Source organism: Lissotriton vulgaris, chromosome 7 (assembly GCF_964263255.1).
Source record: "Lissotriton vulgaris chromosome 7, aLisVul1.2, whole genome shotgun sequence".
NCBI classification, from domain to species: Eukaryota; Metazoa; Chordata; class Amphibia; order Caudata; family Salamandridae; genus Lissotriton; species Lissotriton vulgaris.
Genome location: NC_141695.1, coordinates 1,512,604,483 through 1,512,625,791, shown reverse-complemented (window position 1 = coordinate 1,512,625,791; position 21,309 = coordinate 1,512,604,483). Strand labels below are relative to the sequence as shown.

Genomic DNA, 21,309 nt, shown 5'->3' with positions numbered 1-21,309 from the left:
AGGCCCTCTCCAGCGTTAAAGGCTCCAACTGAAGGTGATGGTCTTTAAAAAAGGAGTGGTATAGCTCAGCTACGGCAAGGTATGAGGGCAGAATGTTCTAATTGGAAAAACAAAGGTCTCTCGGAACCCAAGGGGGTTGAAATCCCTCTCGGGTCCAAAGCCAAAGTTGAATATTCACAGCAACACGTGAAACGGGGCAGTAGCTCAGACCCGGGTTCTCCCGGACTTGGCTGAACTGATTTTTGTAGTTCAGCCAAACCAGGGACACCCAGGAGCCGAGTAGCATTCACCCCTCCCTCGATCTGAAGCCCTAGTGACTTTGAGCTACGGGAGGAGGGAAGGGTGAAGGCTGCGAGTGTCCTCCTGCAAGGCCTTTGCCTTTTGCTTTCCTCTGCCTAGTTAATATATTTTCAAGAGGAGGGGAAAGAGAAAGGGTGAGGGCAATTGAAATGTTGCAGGCCGATACCAGTTCATAGAGGCTGCTGCTGCTCCATTGTCATTAATGGAGCTCTCAACATTTCAATGTTCTAATAGGTGGTAAAATACTTCTCTTTGAAGATAGGAGAGAGGTGGGGAAGCCACTGAATCTAAGCAGGATTGAGACCATCGAAAGGGTGAGAAAGGCGGGAAGAACTGGACAGTTACCATGGAAAACTGACCACTGCTCATTAAGGTCCTAGGAGAGGCCAGCAACTGTGAGGATGAAACTCAAGAACTCCTGAGCTGAACGAGGTGCTATCTGAAGGCTTTCTTCAAAGCTCTTGAAAAAGACTACCTTCTTTAAGTGAGTAGTAAACCTGATGGTAATGGTGTGAGTTGAGGCAAGAGGGTTCAAAAGGGTGCAGAAATGTGAGCTTTTTCCAAGAAGCTCCCATGCGAAAGAACAACACAGGACTTAACTTTCATCAGACTGGTTCATTTGCAAAGGCACCAGCCGAGGGAGTGGTGCATTGGGGCATATTTTGTAGCTGTTGAAAAGGCGGTAGTGGGCAGAAGTGGATGTTAAAGTAATAGAGTTTGACAGTTTTATGTCATTGTGAAAAGGGACCTGTTCCAAGAAACTGAAGTTTCTTTGAAACAAAATGGAAAATTATATTCTAGAAGCAGCAAAGGCTGGAAGTAAATGAACTGAACAAAGCATCAAAAGCGGAGCAAGAGAGAATTCATATTATTCATTATGCACGCATAGGGTGATAATAAAAGAAATATGCTGAAGAAAGGATTTGACGGGGATAGATAAGTTAAGGATATGGCTGAAAGGTTTGCTACTGACTCAGTGAAGTTCTCTGCTATAACCATTACACCATGAACAAACAGAGTCAGATCAGCCATTTCTAAATGAGTCTCTTACATATCTGGATTTGGTTGGCTTGGTATACTTTTATTATCTTCATCCTCATTGTCGCTGTCTTCACAACCTTTATCTGGAATCGGAAGCAGTGTTGCTGGCTTCAGCAAATTGCACCTTTTATTTGAAATATTTTCAGCTGTAAGAATGACTTGCTCACATTTTGTTAGTCAACTGTTTGTCGTGCGGAGTCCTTGTACCTGTTAACAAAATCTCAACTTCATATGGGACATATCAAATTAAATTATGGCCCATTTCTATTTCTTCACTGTGTTCAATGGCAAGGACTTCAGACAACAACGCAGACTTACAATCCAATACTGCTGAGGCTGTGGGTCTTATCATCCCACCATGCTTCTGTGTGAGAATGAATAATGCACTTTCCCCTTTCTCATGACAGTACAAAAAGAAAGTTAAATTATAATCCAGGATTCCAAGAGCAGGTGCACTGCACAAACTTGGAAAACTCCTGAACACTCTTCGTCAAATGGTACCAGATCTTTTATGTCACTATGAGTCAACCTTATTAAGGGTTTCACAATCTAGGAAAAGTCTGGAATTCAATGACGACAGCCGCCAACAATTCCCAGAAACATCCTTACCTCCCTCTGGGTGGTAAGAGTATTCATTTTCAGAATTGCAGACATGTGTTCTTTTGAGACTTTCCTTGCATTTTTTTTCAATATGGTGACCAAGATAGATTACTTCATTTTTACAATATAGCATTTTTGTTGGGTGGAACTTTATAACCACTGCCAGTTTAAAGATTCAGAAAGCAATTATGTCCAGTTTACAGTCTACTTTTATTTTTGGTGCAATAATTAATCTATATACCGGACTAAAACTAAGCTACAGGGCAACCTCACATTTTCTAGACCCCTGGTACTCAAAGTACAGCCCGGTGGCCGCATGCAGCTCACCTCACCTTCACATGCGGCCCCCACCTAAATGACTGCACTGCTGTTTACTGCAGAAAGCACTAGCATTTAAACATATGTTAAATAACCAGGAAAGACTTTATGTACAGGCTAACTGAAGTAAAAGAAACGAAACAAATAAGGTTCCCTGCAAAATGTATCCGCATTCATTTTTCAACACATCTTGCAATAATGTTTAAAAATAAGATAAAGTATCTTCAAAATTCAAAAAGTGTGTTTCATTAACATGCAGAAGAGTTACGCCTTAGCACATCAGACTAGATAAGTGCATTCAGACTTATTTGATTTAAAACTTATTCTTTTAAAACAATGAGTGTAGAAAAATTAATGCCTCCGTACACCGTGATAACAATGCGAATATTTAACCCCTTCGATGCTCATGACGAGCTCAGCTCATCATGCAGTATACTGGTCGTGTGCTTCTGACGAGCTGAGCTCGTCATGAACAATGGATTCCAAGGACTTTCAGCACAGAGGGGGCATTGATGCAGCAGTGATAGTGTTAACAAAGAAGCAAGTCACATGCCACGTAAAAACCTCTGGGTGGTCAGGGTTGTGATATATACATGGGTAACATTATAGTTTTATTAAATCAAACACAAGAGGTTTGTACAGCACATAAACCATGAACTCATGTTTTTCAGGGTGCTCTTACATGTCATAATCAAGAAAAAGGAGGCAAAGTGAAACTAGGCAACTGCCTAGGATCAAACAGTTAGGTCAAGTGGAGAAGCCGTGATTGGTCCTGGATTTTTTGGTTTCATGTTCTGCAATTCAGTTTTATTTCAATTCTATTCAATAATCAGGTTGCTTCCTTTTTACACTTGGTCTCCTAAGGTAGCAATAGCAAGCAGAAAGGCTTACCCCAAGGTGCAGGAGTGGGATAGCATTTCAGATACAGAATAACACAGTATTGTCAAATCTGTGACTCTTCTGGAGACTAGGGACTGAATTCCGAGAGAAGTATGGAAAGAAACCCTTAAAATATCTACATGACTCACTGACCACACCATATATGGGTTTTCCTTCCCCTACGCCCGCCTTAACCCCCCACAAAACCTCACTCCCACCATGCTGCCATTAATGCAGTCCTCGGGCACACACACACACAATAGTTTGTAGCCTCTGGGGAAACGTTTGCGAATACCCATGGCCTAGCGTTTCTTTAGCCTGTGGCTAAAGACTGAAGGACATTCAGTATATCCTTGTGGGATTCATCAAAACATAATTACTTTATTTTGGAATTGTAACGTAAAGAGGAATTGACTTTCCTCGTGAAGAGGAATGGAGAAGTACGCTTGGCATAAGTGAATGACTGTATAACACTTTGATCTGAGGGAATTTGGAACAAGATTGCTGCTGGATTTGGCACAACTGGACAACATGGGATGACAATTTTATTTCTTTTTCTAAGATTTTGGACAATCTGCCATTTACTACTTCCCGAAGGATTCTATGCTCAATCATTTTCTAAATGTCGGGGTTCATCCCTATCTCTGCTTTTCTTGAAAGTTTATAGTGTTTAATTCTGGGGGAAGTGGCATCAGGTTTTATTCTACCTTTAACTGCCTCTGCACTTTTTTATCAGTCCTCTCTCTTTACCAAGGAAATCTCACACCTTTTCTTTGACAATATGTCTTAAATCCAGAGGCCGGTCATCTTTTGGTAGAACTGGAAACAATTGAACTCTTGAATCCTGTGATTTGTTTTTAAACATTGAATACTGACCTTGTGTTTCAAATGTAACACCATCTGGCAAGCAATAAATCACACAATTCTTATGCAAAGCAAGTCTCTGTGCAACAGGTTCACAGAACTTGAATCACACAAAATGCAAGGATGTTTATTCTCAGTTTGTCCTATTTTAAGTGAAACATCTATCGTAATGTGATCAACAGTTATGTTTATTACTGATCCCTACAATTTGAACTTCTCTTCATGAGAAGGGTGGGTTTGAGACCCCATAGAATGAACTGTAGAACACGAACCTACTGTATCGATTAAAACTGAAATGATGTGGCCATTGACTTTATCATCAATGTATGGGGCACTATGGTCTACCTCTAAGACTGATCCAAGTTAGCAATTCTCTTCCCCTCTCAGGCACTCTCATTGAGTATTAATTTGTGTAGAAAGCGAAGAAGAATCATTACTGAGAATCAGTGGATTCTGTTGGTACCCTTCACTAAATGGCATTTTGTTACTGATGTTTTGCTGCAACACTGGGGCCGAAAGCATTATCGTGCAAAACAGTTTCTGATCAGGCAAACTCTGCACAGAAGTTGATCACATTGGGATAATTGACAATGCATTTTCTGCATCTGGGGAACAAATTAATTCTTGATGCTTAATTGTTGATGCTATCTGGATTTTGTCTGTATTCCCGCTTCCAGTTCCCAATTTTACTACAAATTTACTACAAAAGCCAACATCCTGTCATTTAAACTCATCCCAGGATTGTTCATCATCCGTTTACCACTACCTCGCATTTGCATTGACCTATTTCCCATTCTCAGGCCTTGCGTTTGAGTCATTCCATTCACTCCAGTCTTTACAGATTGAACATAACCTTTATCTGAACCCATCAACTGATTTCGGGCATTCCTTTCAAATTGCTTTGTCTGGGCAGCCTGCAACTTCTCTCTTTGATTTTCTTGTGCTTGCATTATGCCAATCAATACTTTATTTTGCTATCATTAAAATCTTATCTACACTCTTTGTCCACCAGTACATTTCAATTAGCTGAATAGGACTACTTAATTGAGGAAGCAAAGGCATAATTCAAGTGAAAATAAAACCTATGACACAAACGTTCTTGGAATCATGAACTCTGCTGTGTCTTTAGAAAATATGCATGAACGTCTCATATGTATGCATTGATCTTTCAGTTCATGTGACGTTCTCAAAATGTTTGACCAATTAATATCCTTTTCAGCTAACTTTCGTTTCAAATGTTCCATCACCTGTCTATATATATCAGCTATCTCCTAAGAAGGAGCATTCTTAGGAGCAACTTTACCTGGTTCTTTAGTTAGCCATGCAACAGCAGCCTTACGTTTAGACCAGAAATCACTAGAGATCACGATCTCAAATAATGAACCTAAATCAGTCCACAGCATCTGTGAATTCGTTTTCAATCTAGAAACCTCCTTGTACCACTTCTCAGGCTCCTCTCTCAGTTTTGGAAAGTTAAAAGCATAAAGATCAGTTTTCGTCCATGGCACATGTACTAGATTTCCCCCATGTACTTCTCTTAATGGAACTCTAGAATTGTTCCGGATCTCACTTCTGAATCACTAACTGATCCCTTTGCTCTCGGATTCTTTAAGCTTCTTTTTACTTGCAGTTCCCATTTTCTATCTCTGTATTTCCTTAAATCACTTCAGTCCCTTATCTTTTCAATTAAATCTTTAGTGTAAGCTCTTAAAGTCCTCAAATCCAATTATTTTATATCATCATAAGTTAGATCCATTTTGTAATTTCTTCATCTTACTGATGACAATCTTACACACGTCATCCAATTCCTCTAATTTACCATGTGCTTCATTCACACATCTGGGTACTTCTTTGATCAAATACTTAATTTCATCAACACTGTATGATAACAGTCCATTTACATTAATTGTCCCTTGTAACATTTCTACAAATGCAATTTTTAAAAAACCAACATTAATAGTTCCTTTTTAGAAATCTCTTGTACCTTAACTGCAGTAACAGTTTTGAATTGGATAAACAGTAATTATATCTCTACTAGTTCTCAGCACTGCCGTTTTTGCAATTTCAGGTGGGGCCCTCACTATCATTCTAACATTCACAGCTGTAGGGGAGCTCTGTATCTGCACAGCTGTAATATGTGCTGCTGCACCCATTTGTGGTACTCCACCAGGGCCAGCATCAGTTCCCTGTGTTGTGTCAATATATGAAGGAGGTCTGGAATTTAAAAGATCATTAATAAAATTATCCTCCTTGCCTGTATCATTGTTCTACTCTTTTCCTACCTTTGTACTAGTTTGTTCATAGGTTTCTTTAATTGTTAGAGGGAAACTCTCACACCCTCCATCATATCCATCTTTCAACATTTCATCTGTCGATCCCACTTATTCTCTAAATATTGTCTAAAGGAACCCTTCACTTGCTTTAACATTTTTTTTCTTTCCATCTCTGTGGCCATTCGATCCCATTTGTTCAATGCCTCAAACTGTGTGAGTCTAGGTAACAGCTTTCTTTTATTCACTGTTTGTCTCGGGAAATCTAGCTTTGTAATTTTAAAGGTACCTTCTAAAGGAAACTAACAGGCACATGCATCAAAGGATTTTGCAATCGCAAATGGTGCAAAAATCGGCCGTTTGCGATCGCAAAATCTGCTTTTGGAATGCATGAAGGGTGAAGGCCCTTGCAATTTGAGAATTCGTAAATATTTGCGAATTCTCAAATTGCAATTGCATTTAAGGAATCGCATTTTTCGATTCCTTAAATGCAATGCATGAAACTTAAAAAAATTGCGATTTCGCCAATTAGGGGGAGCAAATTACCATGAGGTTGAACCTCATGGTAATTTGCGAAAACTTTGAAAAATGCACTTTTGTGCATTTTTCAAAGTTTCATGTTGTGCACACACATGCCCTTAGGGCATGTGTGTGCACAACATGTGCGCACAGATTGATTTCTGGGGTGCAACAAGGTGTCCTTTGGACACCCCTGCACCCTTGAAATTGCATTCTCAATTTGCGATTCGCTAATTGCTAATCGCAAATTGAGAATGTCTTCCCATTCATTCCTATGGGCCTCTAGGCCCATAGGAATGAATGGGGAGGTATTCCTTAATTGCGATTCCAATTTGCGAGTCGCAATTAAGAAATTTTACGAAATCGCACATTTTTCAGCGATTTCTTCATGCATAGGCTTTTGCGATTTCTTAATTGCGATTCCTTAAAAATCGCAACTAAGAAATCGCAAAAGCCAACAATGATGCATGTGACTGTAAGTCTTTATCAAAAGAGGCATAATCATGCCATTTAAAAACCCTGGAACACGGATAGAACTCAATGGGCCAGATGTAGGTAATAGCAGTTTTGTGAGTTCTTAATAGCGATTTTTAGGGAATCGTTATTAAGGATTTACAAAATGCCATTTGGGTAGGAATCGCAATATTTTTTACGATTTCTTAATATTCCTTGATTGCGAATCGCAATCAAGGAATACCTTCCCATTCATTCCTATGGGCCTAAAGGCCCATAGGAATGAATGGGAATTACGCACGCAATTCGCGAGTACTCAATAGGTATTCACAAATTGTATGCGCAATTTCAAGGGTGCAAGGGTTCCAGAGGGACACCCTGTTGCCCCCCTGAAATGTGCATGTGTGCACATGTGGCGCACATACATGCCCTAAGGGCATGACTGTGTGCCACATGGCACTTCTACAGAAGGAAAAAAGTGCTTTTTTAAAGGAATTCGCAAATTAACACCAACTTGAAGATGGTGGTAATTTGCGATTCCTTAAGGCCAAATCGCACTTTCTTTTGTGCTTCTTACATTGCATTTAAGGAATTGCAATTTGCCTTTCCTTAAATGCAAGCGCAAAATAGGGAAGCGCAAATTTTGCGATTCCTTATTTTGCAAGGGGGTTTTTGTGTGCTACATTGCACACTGCTAATTTGTGAACGGAAACGCTGAAATTCTACGAATTTCAGATTTTATGATCGCAAATTGGCTTCCTACATCTGGCCCATTGTCGGTCATGATTTCATATGGAGGCGATTCAAATTGATCTAATAATCACACAAAATAACCTACCAAACAACCACTCCTGCTCTGTCAAAGGTCAACCTATCGCAGTGCCACTATGTCAACTGTCTCACCAGTCCCAGAGCTGCTCCCTGGCAGATTAACCAATCACTGCACATCTTCTCAGTGCATAAGGAAAACATTTGCAAAACCTTTTTGACTCAATTTACACACAATAAAACCTTGTCTGCTCAACCTAAGAAAGTCAGCAAGTTAAGGTAAGACAAATCTCACAATCAATAGATACGAAAGCAGCAAGAACAGCACCTTTTGCGGTACCGTTTAAATCACAATTTACACTAGGAAGACCCCTGTCCATTGATAATCCACCATTACTAATGTGTTTACTCCTGTGCACTCAAGAACAAAACTCACCAACCTGTATTAAACACACAACCCTGAAAAGGAAAACCTGTGTCAGAATGCCTTTCAGAGGGCCATTGGGCACACAGGGGTTAATGGGCCCAACCGTGAGGGTTTAGGCCTCTTACTCCTGATGTCCCAGGCCAGAGCTACTATGGGATCCTGAGCACCTGGACCAAGTACTCCTTGTAGGGTACTTGGCCCAGTTGCTGGGTGTAGGTAAGTCCTCACCATAAATGGGCCAATTTGAAAGGCAGTGGACTCTTGGTAAGTCCTGCCCCTGTCTGTTGATGGTTTGGCAAGTTGAGACCTACGTACCCCAGTTTTTTAGGATGTTGGTAACCTTGGTAAAGCCACATTCAGTGTGGACCAGAATTTGTACTCCTATTTATTTACTATACTTCTTTGGTTGCAGGGTGATAAGATTGGCAACACAGGTCATGAAGAATACCATACATTTCTTGGTAGTATTAGCAGGAATGACAGAAACATGTCAACCCCTTATTACTTATAGGATGGAGTTATAGCCCCATTTTCTTCTCATTTTGTTATTATGCGCCTCTGGGACACCTTTTAAAGATATGAGATTGTCCACCAAGAAGCATTTAGATATCACTTTCTCACTGTTTTCTATTACACTCTGATCCCCTTTCAATACATCAAAGAGCTCCCCGAGGGTTATCCTTAAAAGGCACTAACCAAGAGCTCTTCTCCATGGGTGGAGAGTTGTAGCCCACACCATTAACTCACCTCTAAGTGGTATGAAAATGAACCCTATGATGAAGCATGCCACCATACTGTGGGTGAGGGTTTTCTTCATTCAGTTCAGTTTCTTCCTCTTTTTGAGACTTACTGTAGATTAATATGACCCTGTAGTTTGTAGACCACCTGCATCTTTTATTTTTTAGATTATATTTGGAAAGTGATGCGGGTTGTGTCTTACAATGAGCTCCTTTGGTCCTTTTTGTGTTGATGCACCCTTCCCAGTCCAAGAATACCACAGTCTGTGAGGCATGCCTATGTCATGGTGCATACACATGATCCGTGTTTGCCTACGACAACAAAAATCAACATTAGGGATCCAGACAACAGTATAGTTGGGTACTTAGGGAAGGGGTATACATCCATTACAGTGCGGAGGACTTTTCTGTCTCAACATCCTGTCTGTGTGAATGCAGTGCCTCGCACTACAATAGTAGAACACATTATTTATTATATAAAACAAAATTCACAAATAACATTAGATCAACACACTAGTGATCAAACCACAACTGAGCTTAGAATCAACATCACATAACCAAACATCTCACATACAGCATAGTAATCCATCTCACAATCTCAACACTTTAACAGTACCTCACAAACAGTGCATCACAAACACCTAAAAAATGCACATTTCACAGATTCATTCAGCCCTATTCATACTTACACTCTAAATCATAAAAAAATACCACTGCAAGTCAGACTTCTCAGCAAAATCTTGACACCAGGAACTCCAGTAGAAAATTAATTATCTCCTAGGACTAGGCATTAGGGGGTAAAAGAAACCTAAAAACTGGTTTCTTGGTAAAAGAAGGTGCTCTTTAGCGTGCAACCATCCTCTGCTACCAAGATTTGTGGGAGAAAAACCCTACCCCAAATTTTAGATTCCCCAAAATTTGAACACCGCAAATATTTATCACTTATGGTCCTCCCACATATTAAATTGCATGTCAAGGCATCTTCTCAAACATGAGATCAGCAGAGTAAATTTGTCCGTTTGGAACATAATTGTGACGGCGCTCCAAGTGGTTCCGGCTCCGGATGACCCATTAGACATTCCTGAGGTTATGTAAATACAGGATGTACACATACTGTAATGTGCCCATTTACTGGTATGCTAAGATTTATTTGTCAATAATGATTGAATACTGGCCCATTGTGCTGCAGTCCATGACTCACGCAGACACATCGGGATCTGTCACACTGGCATTCTTATGGTAGCTCTAGAATTGTTATTGTCTTAATGTGCAGCTTCCGCCCTCCCTCCTCTTTAACTTTCCTTTTCTTTTTATTGGTTTATAGTTCATCATTTAACGGTTATATATAAAGTAGTTTGATCATTAACCCTGAAGAAACGGCTAGGCCGACTATAGTCATTGGGAGAAATTTAAGTGTAATGTAATTGTTCATGACACAAGGCCTGTAATTCTGTTAATTCATCAACATATGAATGGTATTGATTGAGACAACCTAGTCTCCCTGTACTGGACTTCGTTCACTGTATGATACCTCCATGGACATCTTGGCCGATTTTTGCCTATATTACGATATATTGGTTGTAAACGATTTGACCGTTGTAAATGTATACTGGTTCTGAGCGTTTCATATGTGATTGATATATGTATATTAAAAATATGAAGCTTAATATACAGATTTAAAAAAATTAGATCTGCAGAGTAAAACAGTTAATAAGTAAATTAGCAATAGATCCGACTCAATAACTGAGTTTTAGATCAATGAAAAGTTAAAGTGAAGCCTCTTAGATGCAAAGTTACACTGAGTATGTAACATTAGCAAATCATTTTAAGTCCAAAATGTTCAGCAAAATCAAAAGGAACTCAGACAGCATTCCAAGTGGCATTAAGGAAAGCTCCAAAAATCTCAGGTGCACCTCCAAAATCAAGGGGTTCTTGTACACAAATCTTGTAAGGCAAATTAGAGAAACTACAAAGTCATTGTGGTGTGAGTAAAAGTACAATTTCTTTTGCAAATCATTCCATAAGGAAAATTACACCATTACTTTACCACATAAGCCCCACCCCAATTTTATAACCAAGAATATTCAACATTCTTTATACTAAAGTCATCTGGAGATGATCTAACGAATAGAAAACATTAACTATAGGACCTTCTACCTGTAAATGGATCGGTGTAAAAGCATATGTGTTGCAGTCTTATATTAAACACTAGCAAGACAACTACAGCAATGGAAATACTATCACATCCGCCAAACTGTGTGTTATGCAAAGCCTGTGCGGACAAGATGTATGCAGGAGGGAAAGCAGGAGTGAGAGCTGGAGATGACATACATGCAGTCTAAAATAGTGTTTTACATAAGAAATGTGGCAAAACTAAAACATGTTATCAAATAAATTTCTACACATCATATGAAATTCGTTTCAACTGCAAGTATGCTAATTCAACCTATATTTGTAAACCACAAGTAAAAATACACTAATAACCATTACTGGTACACAAAATAGAAATCCCAAAAAACAATTAAAAAAATGTCGGGTGCAATTCGTCCTAATGAAACTGAGTGATATTGGAACTGCATGGGTGGGCTATCAACAAAAAAAATCTGTTGTGAGGGATGAAGAAGTCCATCCCCAATTAACATGAAGATGTATATCTTGGGTACTTTCCAGAACTAAAGCTCTGCCAAGTGAATCTTTAAAGGCATTATGGTTCCTCTTTTCCATCAAAATGTGTGTATGCTTCCAGGTACACACAGAACATTTGAATCCTATGTGGGTGGACTACCTAAGTTGGCAGGGTATGCCCAGACGTGGGTCCCTTGCTCACTTTGCCCCTGGATTCTAGCTACCCTGGCTGATGAAGGGTGTTACCCAGAAACCGGCGTCGGGATGCTTGTTTCCGGTTCAGGGAAGACCTGAGTTGGCAGTTCGGTCTGGACTGTTTCAATGAAGCACAGGGTCAAGACTGATTTGCATATAGCTGGGTCTGAACTGAGGTGGCGAAGTGAACTAAAGAATGGTGGACGACTCCTGGTGGCCGGAAGCCCTCGGAAAAGCACCCATCCCGACAGACCACGCACGGAACCTTGGCGTCATCCTGGATTCTTCACTCTCAATGAACAGACAAGTCAGCGCCGTATCCTCTTCCTGCTTCAACATTCTTCGCATGCTCAGAAAAACATTTCGCTGGATCCCCACCGAAACAAGGAAAACAGTCACCCACGCTCTGGTCACGAGCCGACTGGACTACGGAAACACCCTCTACGCAGGTACCACCGCTAAACTCCAAAAGAAACTCCAACGAATCCAAAACGCCTCAGTCAGGCTCATATTAGACATCCCACGCAACGAACACATCTCTGGTCACCTTAAAGACCTCCACTGGCTACCCGTCAATAAGAGAATCACTTTCCGACTGCTTACCCACGCACACAAATCACTCTACGACATCGGACCAGATTGCCTCAACTCTCGACTGTCCTTCTACACCCCCTCCCGCCAACTACGTTCTTCCAGCCAAGCCCTCGCCACTGTACCTCGCATCAACAAGACCACCATGGGAGGCAGATCCTTTTCATACCTGGCCGCTAAAACATGGAACTCACTCCCCGCTTACCTTCGCCTCACCCAGAACCACCTAGCGTTCAGAAAGCAGCTTAAAACGTGGATATTTGACAAATAATCCTCCTCCCCTTCCTAAGCGCCTTGAAACCCTCTGGGTATGTAGTGCGCTATACAAATTTTTTTGACTTGACTTGACTTGACTTGATGGATTCATCCCAGATCTGTGACTGGAGTTGAGTGTCTGAAAAGTTTCAGCGCTCCATCCATCATCTCCTTGTGTTTGCTTTGTTCACCCTAAGTTGGCAGAGTATGCCCAGACCTGGGTCCCTTGCTCACTTTGCCATTGGATTCTAGATAGCCTGGCTGATGACAGGTGTTACCCAGAAATCGGTCTTGATGCATGTTTCCGGTTCAGGGAAGATCTGGCTTGGCAGTTCGGGCTGAACTTTTCCCATGAGGCACAGGGTCTGATTTGCATATAGCTGGGTCTGAACTGAGGTGGCCAAGTGAGCTAAGGAATCATGATGGATTCAACCCAGATGTGTGACTGGGGGCGAGTGGTTGAAAAGTTTCAGTGCTCCGTCCATCATCTCCTTGTGTTAGCTTGGTGGACTACTGACGACAGGAGAGCCTTCACAAGGCCATTTCAACCTTCACCCTTGTAACAGAACTAATTGCTGTGTGTGAGGTACCAGTATTGCCTTAAGACAGTGAGTTTGCAGAACCAGGGAAGAAGAACATACAATGAGTAACACTATCAATGGATCTTGCTTTGTCGAATCAATGCCAATAGCGGGAGAAAACATCCCTCATACCTTTCTATCATGTGAGGCAGGTCACTTTTCATGTGGGGTGCATGTCTAAATCATGTGCAGTGTTTGTGCTCACCTTTGAAGAGTATAATGTGAGCACGCTCTTGCAGAAATCTTGTTCTCTTCCACCTAGGAAGTGTTATTATGTAACCATCCACAGAAGCAGGAAAGTAATTATGAATGCTTTCCATAAGGCAATAGGGAAATGAGCGGCACCCTGGTTAATGTGGAAACCTTTACGTTTAGAGTATTTGTCACAACCGAACAATGTAAACCTTGCAACTGTATCAGGAACTGAAGCAGTGATGGCCGGTACCTATAACAGGGAGGGGGGGGGGCAGCGTAGGGGAGGGTGGGACACAAACACACACATAAACACTGACTTGCACACTCTCTCTCTCTCATGTTTCATACACGCAACAAACCTAAAAATAACAACATATTTTTTTTTTTAATCACACTTACCTGTGCAGCTCAGTCTCAGAGGTCCCAGGTGGGTTGGGACTGCTGCCTTCCCTCACTGGCTAACCATAGGTCAACCAATGAGGGCAACAGTCACTACTCATCACAGAGTGGGATGGGGTCAGTGAGAGTTGCTGACCCTCCCCTCTCTAAGTGACGAGGTGTCAGAGATTGACACTTGGCCCAGGGCACTTGAGGGCTTAGAACTGAAGGGCTCCTTTTTGTCACGAGGGGGAGGTCCTCGAGGTGCATTACCAGGCTGAAGAGATCACACCCACAGGAGATCTGACTGACATCTTCAGCCTGGCAAAGTTCAGGTCAGGCAGCCAAAAACCTGCGTATTTAGCGTATGTCTAGCTCCTGGCTGCCTGACTGGTAAATAAATAGTGTTTCTCGGGCTGGTGTAGAATACTATGGTTTTGAGTTAAGTGGGGCAGAGTGCATTGACAGAGAGTGCAGTGACAAAGTGGAGAGGAGTAGAGAGGAATAGAGTAGACTGGTGCAGAGTAAAGTGAACCACAGTATATTGTTTCAAAGTAGAGTCAAGTGGTGTAGAGTGGAGTGGTGCATGGTAGACTGCAGAGATGTAGAGTAGAGTGGTGTAGACTGGAGGTGCATACAGTATGGGGCAGTGGTGTGGAGTTCAGTGGTGGAGAATAGATTAGAGTGGCATGGAGTGATGCAGGGTGTAGTGGCATCGAGTTGACTAGTGTAGAGTAGAGTGCACTAGAGTAGGCTGGCGTAGGGTACAGTAGTGCAGAGTCGAATAGACTGGTGAAGAGTGCAGTGGCAGAGAGCAATGGTGTAGAGTAGCATAGGGTTCAGTGGCATAGATTGCAGTAGAGCAATCAAGTGGCATTGAGTTTAGTGGTAGAGAGTGCAGTGGCGCAGAGCAGAGTGGCAGAGTACAGTGATGCAGAGTAGAACAGAGCAGTGTATAGTGCAGTGACAAGGAGCGCAAAGGTGTAGAGTTGCATAGCATGCAGTGGCATAGAGTGTTGCAGAGTAGAGTATTGTGGCGTAGAGTGCATAAGTGCAGAGTCGTTTGCGTAGTGCATTGGTGTACAGTGCAGTGGTTTACAGTAGACTGGCGTAGAGTACAAGTGGCTTAGATTAGAGTGGTGCAGAGTAGAGTGGTGTAGCGTACAGAGGCGTAGAGTTCAGTTGAGTAGAGTTCAGTGGCAGAGAGTGCAGTGTGACAGAGTAGACCATTGTAGAGTGAAGTGGTTCTAGTAGAGTGGTGCACAATGCAGTGGCATGGAGTGCTTCGGTTTGGAGTAAAGTGGTGTAGAGTGCATTGTCAGAGTGCAGTGATGCAGAGTAGAGTGCAGAATGCAAATGCTACTTACCAGTATGCATCTGTTCTTGGCATGTAGGGCTGCTGACATTCATATCTGTGCATAGATTGCCACCTAGTGTTGGGTCCGGATGATTGCACATTGTTGTCCTGGAAGAGTCTTCGAAGTATCACGAGATAGGTGGCTCCTCCCCTGGACTACAGTGCGCATGGGTATCGACTCCATCCCCAGATTGTTTTTAGCCATTGTGGCCAAGATGGAGTGAAACTCAGTGAATGATGACCATGCTATGAGTATATATGTGAATACTGCAGCTGCTACAGGCGCCGGGGAGGAGGGCGGGCGATATGAATGTCAGCAGCCCTACATGCCAAGAACAGATGCATACTGGTAAGTAGCATTTGCAGTTCGAGGCATGTGGGCTGCTGAATTCATATCTGTGCATAGAATACATAGCAGTCCCTCCATTAGCGGCGGCCGCCCGTGCCAGCTGCAGCAGTTTGGAAAAGTGTCTTGAGAACAGCCTGCCCTACAGCTGCCTGCTGTTTGGAGTGCACGTCTACACAGTAATGCTTAGTAAATGTGTGTGTGGTAGACCATGTGGCTGCTCTACATATGTCCTCTAAGGGAATGTTTCCAAGGAAAGCCATAGAGGCCCCCAACTTTCTGGTGGAGTGGGCTCTTGGTGGAATGGTAAGAGTGCGTTTTGCCTTTGCATAGCAGATTTGAATACATTTCACGATCCACCTAGCAATACCAGCCTTGGAAATAGGGTTACCTTTGTGAAGTGGCGCAAAGGTGACAAAAAGCTGCTTAGTCTTTCTAAAATCCTTGGTCCTATCAATGTAATACATTAGGGCCCGTTTAACGTCAAGGGTGAGGAGCATCCGCTCCGCCAGTGACTCAGGATTTTGAAAGAACACCGGCAACTCAATGGTTTGGTTGATGTGGAACTGAGACACAACCTTGGGTAGAAATTTAGGGTTAGTGCGGAGCACTACCCTGTTTGAATGAACTTGGAAGAAAGGCTAATGGATTGTGAGGGCTTGCAGTTCACTAACCCTCCGTAGCGATGTAATTGCTACAAGGAAAGCCACTTTCCATGTCAAGAACTGAATCTCGCAGGAATGTAGTGGCTCAAAGGGAGGACCCATCAGTCTTGTAAGAACCACATTGAGGTTCCATTCAGGAGCTGGTGGAGTCCGTGGCGGAATTACTCTTTTGAGGCCTTCCAGAAATGCTTTGATGGCAGGCACCTTGAAAAGTGAAAGGTGCTGTCTATTTTGGAGGTATGCGGCCATCGCAGACAGGTGAATGCGAATGGAAGTATAGGCCAGATTACACTTGTATAGATGGAATAGGTAACAGATGATGTTCTGAATAGAAGCATCCAGCGGATTAATGTTGTGGTTTGCACAATGGATGACAAACCGCTTCCATTTCGCCGCATAGCAGGCTCTAGTAGGGGGCTTCCTAGCCTCCCGAATGATGTCCATGCAATTGGGAGGGAGGTTGAGGTAGCCAAACTCTAGGACTTCAGGAGCCAGATCGCCAGGTTGAGCTGTTGCGGATCTGGGTGCTGAATGTCGCCATGGCTCTGCGTTAGAAGGCTGGGTGTGAGATGTAGCCTTTGATGCGGTACCACGGACAGTTCCAGAAACGTGGTGGACCATGGTTGGCGAGCCCACGTTGGAGCAACTAGGATGAGAGTCATCGAGTGCTGCCTGAGTTTGCGTGCCACCAGAAGAATCAGAGGTGCTGGGGGAAAAGCGTACGCAAATTTGCCTGACCAGTTCATCCTTATCGCATTGCCCTGCGACTGTGGGTGTGGGAACCTGGCGGCGAAGCTTTGGCATTTTGCGTTCTCCCTTGTGGCGAACAGGTCTATCTCCAGATGACCCCACCTTTGGAAGTACGGTTGGAGTACAGATGGATGTATCTCCCACTCGTGCATTTGGTGGCTGTGCCTGCTGAGCAGGTCCGCCATCTGATTGTCCTTGCCTGGGAGATGCTCTGCCATGAGGAAGATGTTCCTCTGAATGGCCCACTTCCACATGCTCTGAGCCAGATGAGACAGCTGCGGAGAGTGTGTGCCTCCCTGCTTCTGAATGTAGTACATGGCCGTCATGTTGTCCGTCCGGATCAACACGACCTTGTTGCACAGATGTACTTTGAATGCCTTTAAGGCCATGAAGATCGCCATCAGTTCCAGAATATTGATGTGCATCTTCCCTTGCTGTTGCGTCCATAGTCCCTGCACCGTGTATTGGAGTACATGCGCTCCCCATCCCTGGAGAGAAGCGTCCGTTGTCAGGATAATCTGTGGCACAGGCTCTTGAAACGGTCGGCCCTTGCAAAGGTTTCGTGGATTCCACCAATGTAGAGAGTTGTATGCCCGACCGCTCACCAACACTAGGTCTTTCAACTGGTTGTGAGCCTGTGTCCACTGACGTGCTAAGCACTCCTGAAGCGGACGCATATGTAGTCTCGCGTGCGGAACAATGGAGATGCAGGAGGCCATCATGCCTATCAACTGCATGAACACTCTTGCTGGAAGCGAGTGTTGAGGTCTGAATTTTTGGATCAGCGATTGAATGCTGTCGATTCTCACTGAATTCGGCTGTGCTGTAGCCGCCAGAGTGTTTATGGTCGCACCCAGATACTGCCGTATGTGAGCGGGGTGGAGATAGGACTTTGGGTAATTCAGTGAGAACCCCAGATCGTGCAGAAGGTGAATGGTTTGGGACACGTGGTCGGCACACTGCTGGGCTGACTTCTCTTGAATAAGCCAGTCGTCCAGATAGGGGTAGACGTGAATGTTTTGACGTCTGAGATGCGCCGCCACCATTGCTAGGCACTTTGTGAAAACCCTGGGTGCCGTGGTGACCCCAAAAGGCAAAACCTTGAACTGGTAGTGTTGGTTTTGTATGGTGAACCTGAGGTATTTTCGGTGTGAAGGATGTAGTGGAATGTGGAAGTACGCATCCTTCAGATCCAGAGTTGCCAGGTAGTCCCCCTGTTGAAGCAGTGGAAGAACCTGCTGCAGCGTGAGCATGTGGAAATGCTCCGATAGGATGTAAAAATTGAGTGGCCTGAGGTCTAGGATGGGCCTGAGGGATCCGTCCTTCTTTGGAATCAGAAAGTACAGGGAGTAAACTCCCGCACCTCTTTCCTGCAAGGGCACGAGCTCTATTGCCCCTTTTTGCAGCATGACATTGACTTCTTGCTGCAATAAGTGCAAGTGCTCGCCGGACATAGGACGGTTTTTTGGGGGTATGTTGGGAGGAGTGGATGTGAGCTCCAGACAATAACCGTATTGGATAAGTGTTCTGACCCACCTGTCCGTGGTGATGGACTTCCACATGGGCAGGAACTGCTGGAGTCTCCCCCCGACCGGTGTTGCGTGGTCGGGGGGCAGTGACAAGGCGTCACTGTTTGTTGGCGGTGGAGGACCTGGAGCTGTTGTTCCCACGTCCTCTGCCTTTGACGTTGTTGCCACGGTATCCACCCCGACCTTTGTTGGTATAAGAAGTTTGGGTGTTGCTTTTGTAGAATTGCATTGACTGTGAAAGTTGACCCATTGAGGTGCCTCTATTATTGGAGCGACGAAAGGACCCACACCGAAACTGCTGGGATTGCAAGGCACCCATAGACTTCGCAGTGTCGGTGTCCTTTTTCATCTTCTCGAGGGTGGTATCAACCTCTGGGCCAAACAGGTGGTCTGGGTTGACCGTCTGGTTCAAGATGGTAGTTTGAATGTCCGGCTTGAACCCAGATATCCTTAGCCATGCATGTCTACGAAGCAGAACGCTAGTGTTAATTGCTCGCGAGGCGGTGTCAGCCATGTCCAGAGCGCACTTAATGGAAGCATTGGTGATAAGCTTCCCCTCCTGTATCAACATCTCTGCCGCTTCTTTATATTGATCGGGTAAGTGCTGTAAAAGGGTCTCTAGAGTATCATAGTGTGCCCTGTCATAACGCGCTAGTAGCGCCTGTGTGTTGGATATGCGCCATATGTTGGCTGCCTGCGTCACCACCCTCTTCCCAGAAGCCTCAAATACTTTTGATTCCTTGTCTGGGGGAGGAGCATCACCCGTAGTCTGTGAGTTGGCTCGCTTGCGTGCATTGGAGACAACCAGGGAATCCAGAGGCAACTCTGATATAAGTAGGATCGGTGGGCGCTGCCTTGTACTTCTTGTCGATTCGTTGGTTGAGGACTCTTGCCCGGGTGGGCTCTTTGAACACCTCAGCCGCATGTTTCAACACCCCTTTCAGCATTGGCAGAGTTTTTACATTTTTTTCAGAGACCGAAAAGGTGTCAAAGAGGAAGTCGACGTCCACTGGGTCAGCATGGAGATCGACGTCGTGATTGGCTGCCGCCCTCTCAATGAGTAGTACATGTAAAGGGGATCCCCGTAAGGAAAAATTTGTTGTGTTACAGAACCAACAATAAATTATTCAGACATTTTCAAAAAGGCAAAAAGAAACATTAGAGATTTCTTTGAGAAGTAGGTACTGTAATTTATTAACAATACCTTGCAATGGTACTTTAAAGAAACTTTTATGCAATTGTTGCAATTGGTGCCCCGGGAAAGAAAGGGGAAAGGTGGTGGGGGGAGGGGAGTGCTCGGGGGGGTTTTAAGAAGTGGATGAACACAATAGAAAAGACAAGTGATAAATACAAAAATTTACCAACACATTAAAAGGAATTACAAATGCATAAGCCAAAAAAATCAGGGCATATAATGATTAGTTATTTCACATAAAAACTTTCAGCGGACACACAGTCAGTACAAAACTGTAGAGGGCAGGTGCCGGAAGTTTGCTGAGAAAAACACCATCGACGTTTCGACCCCTGAATGTAGGCTGAGTTCAGTCCTTAAATGGGGTCTTCATCAGGACATAAGCGACGAGGGGAGTGAGGGGCAATCCTGTTAAGTAAATTGATAACAATAAATTAATGAGTAGTACAACATAGTCAGTAGATTCAGACTATGATGAAAATTAGGATGATAATATTGAAGGGTTACCATGGAGTCGTCGCCCTGTAGAGCTCGCGATGTGGAACAACAAAAGACTGTGCGTGAGTCACAAGTCAGTCGCCGAGAAAATGAATCTCACAAAATGTGGGCATTGAAAACCGCAGAGTCCTCTGTTGGGGAAGTTTTGGCTGAGAAAAGCTGAGGCTCCTGCCCTGAATGCGGGTCCCCAGGATCGCCACCTGCAGACCATGGTTCAGTCACATCCTCTGGGTCTGAGTAGACGGGATAGCTATACTCATCCTCATCGTTGCCGTCACCTTCCTCGGCATGGGAATGAGTGGGTGAAAGTTCTTGAGCCTGTGGTGATACGGGCTCCATAAAGGCAGAGGCACCAGCAGAGTCCATCTTTCTCTTGAGTGGAATCTTGTAAGGCTCTAATTGTGGTTCAGGGGTGATTTTTCTCTTGAGGAGAGAGAGCCTGCCCGTGTTGGCGTCGATGAAAACTTCTTGACGCTCCTCTTCTGTCAGTTGTCGTTGCCGTGGGCCAGGGACCACTAACGAAGGCTTCGGCGTCGAAGACACCTTCACGGGTACTCCGGCCCCTGATTTTGCTGCGAAAGCTTTCGGCGCCGTCTTTGGTGGCAAGGTGAAAAGAATCGGCGTCGGCGCCTTCGCCGGTTTCTCTAGAGGCTTGGGCGGCACAGGGTCCTTTGGCTCGACTGCTGCGGCCCCCTCCCTAATACGTTGAAGGGACTCCGTAACCTTCTTAGTGAACGAGGCGGAGGGACGCGCCGGCTCGAGAGAGTCTTTTGCAGCTGGTTTCGGGGTGGCGACCGACGATGCGCTCTTCGGAGTCGACGTCGTTGCCCCCTTGGCTTTATCGAGTGGAAGCGAGGCAGTGAGGGACTTGGGGTCGTCCTGCCGCTTCTTTGGGTCGAGAGTGGACTTCTTACGGTCGTCGACCTGCTTCTTGGGATCGAGTCGACCCTTATTTGCGTCGACCGTCTTAGGCGCC

The 21,309-nt window shown here is 44.0% G+C and overlaps 1 protein-coding gene across 1 annotated transcript in view; it reads right to left on the bottom strand.

Annotated features, from left to right (window-relative positions):
* IMPA2 (inositol monophosphatase 2) overlaps positions 1-21,309 on the bottom strand; it is a 155,790-nt gene that overhangs the window by 4,373 nt on the left and 130,108 nt on the right. The window lies entirely within an intron of this gene.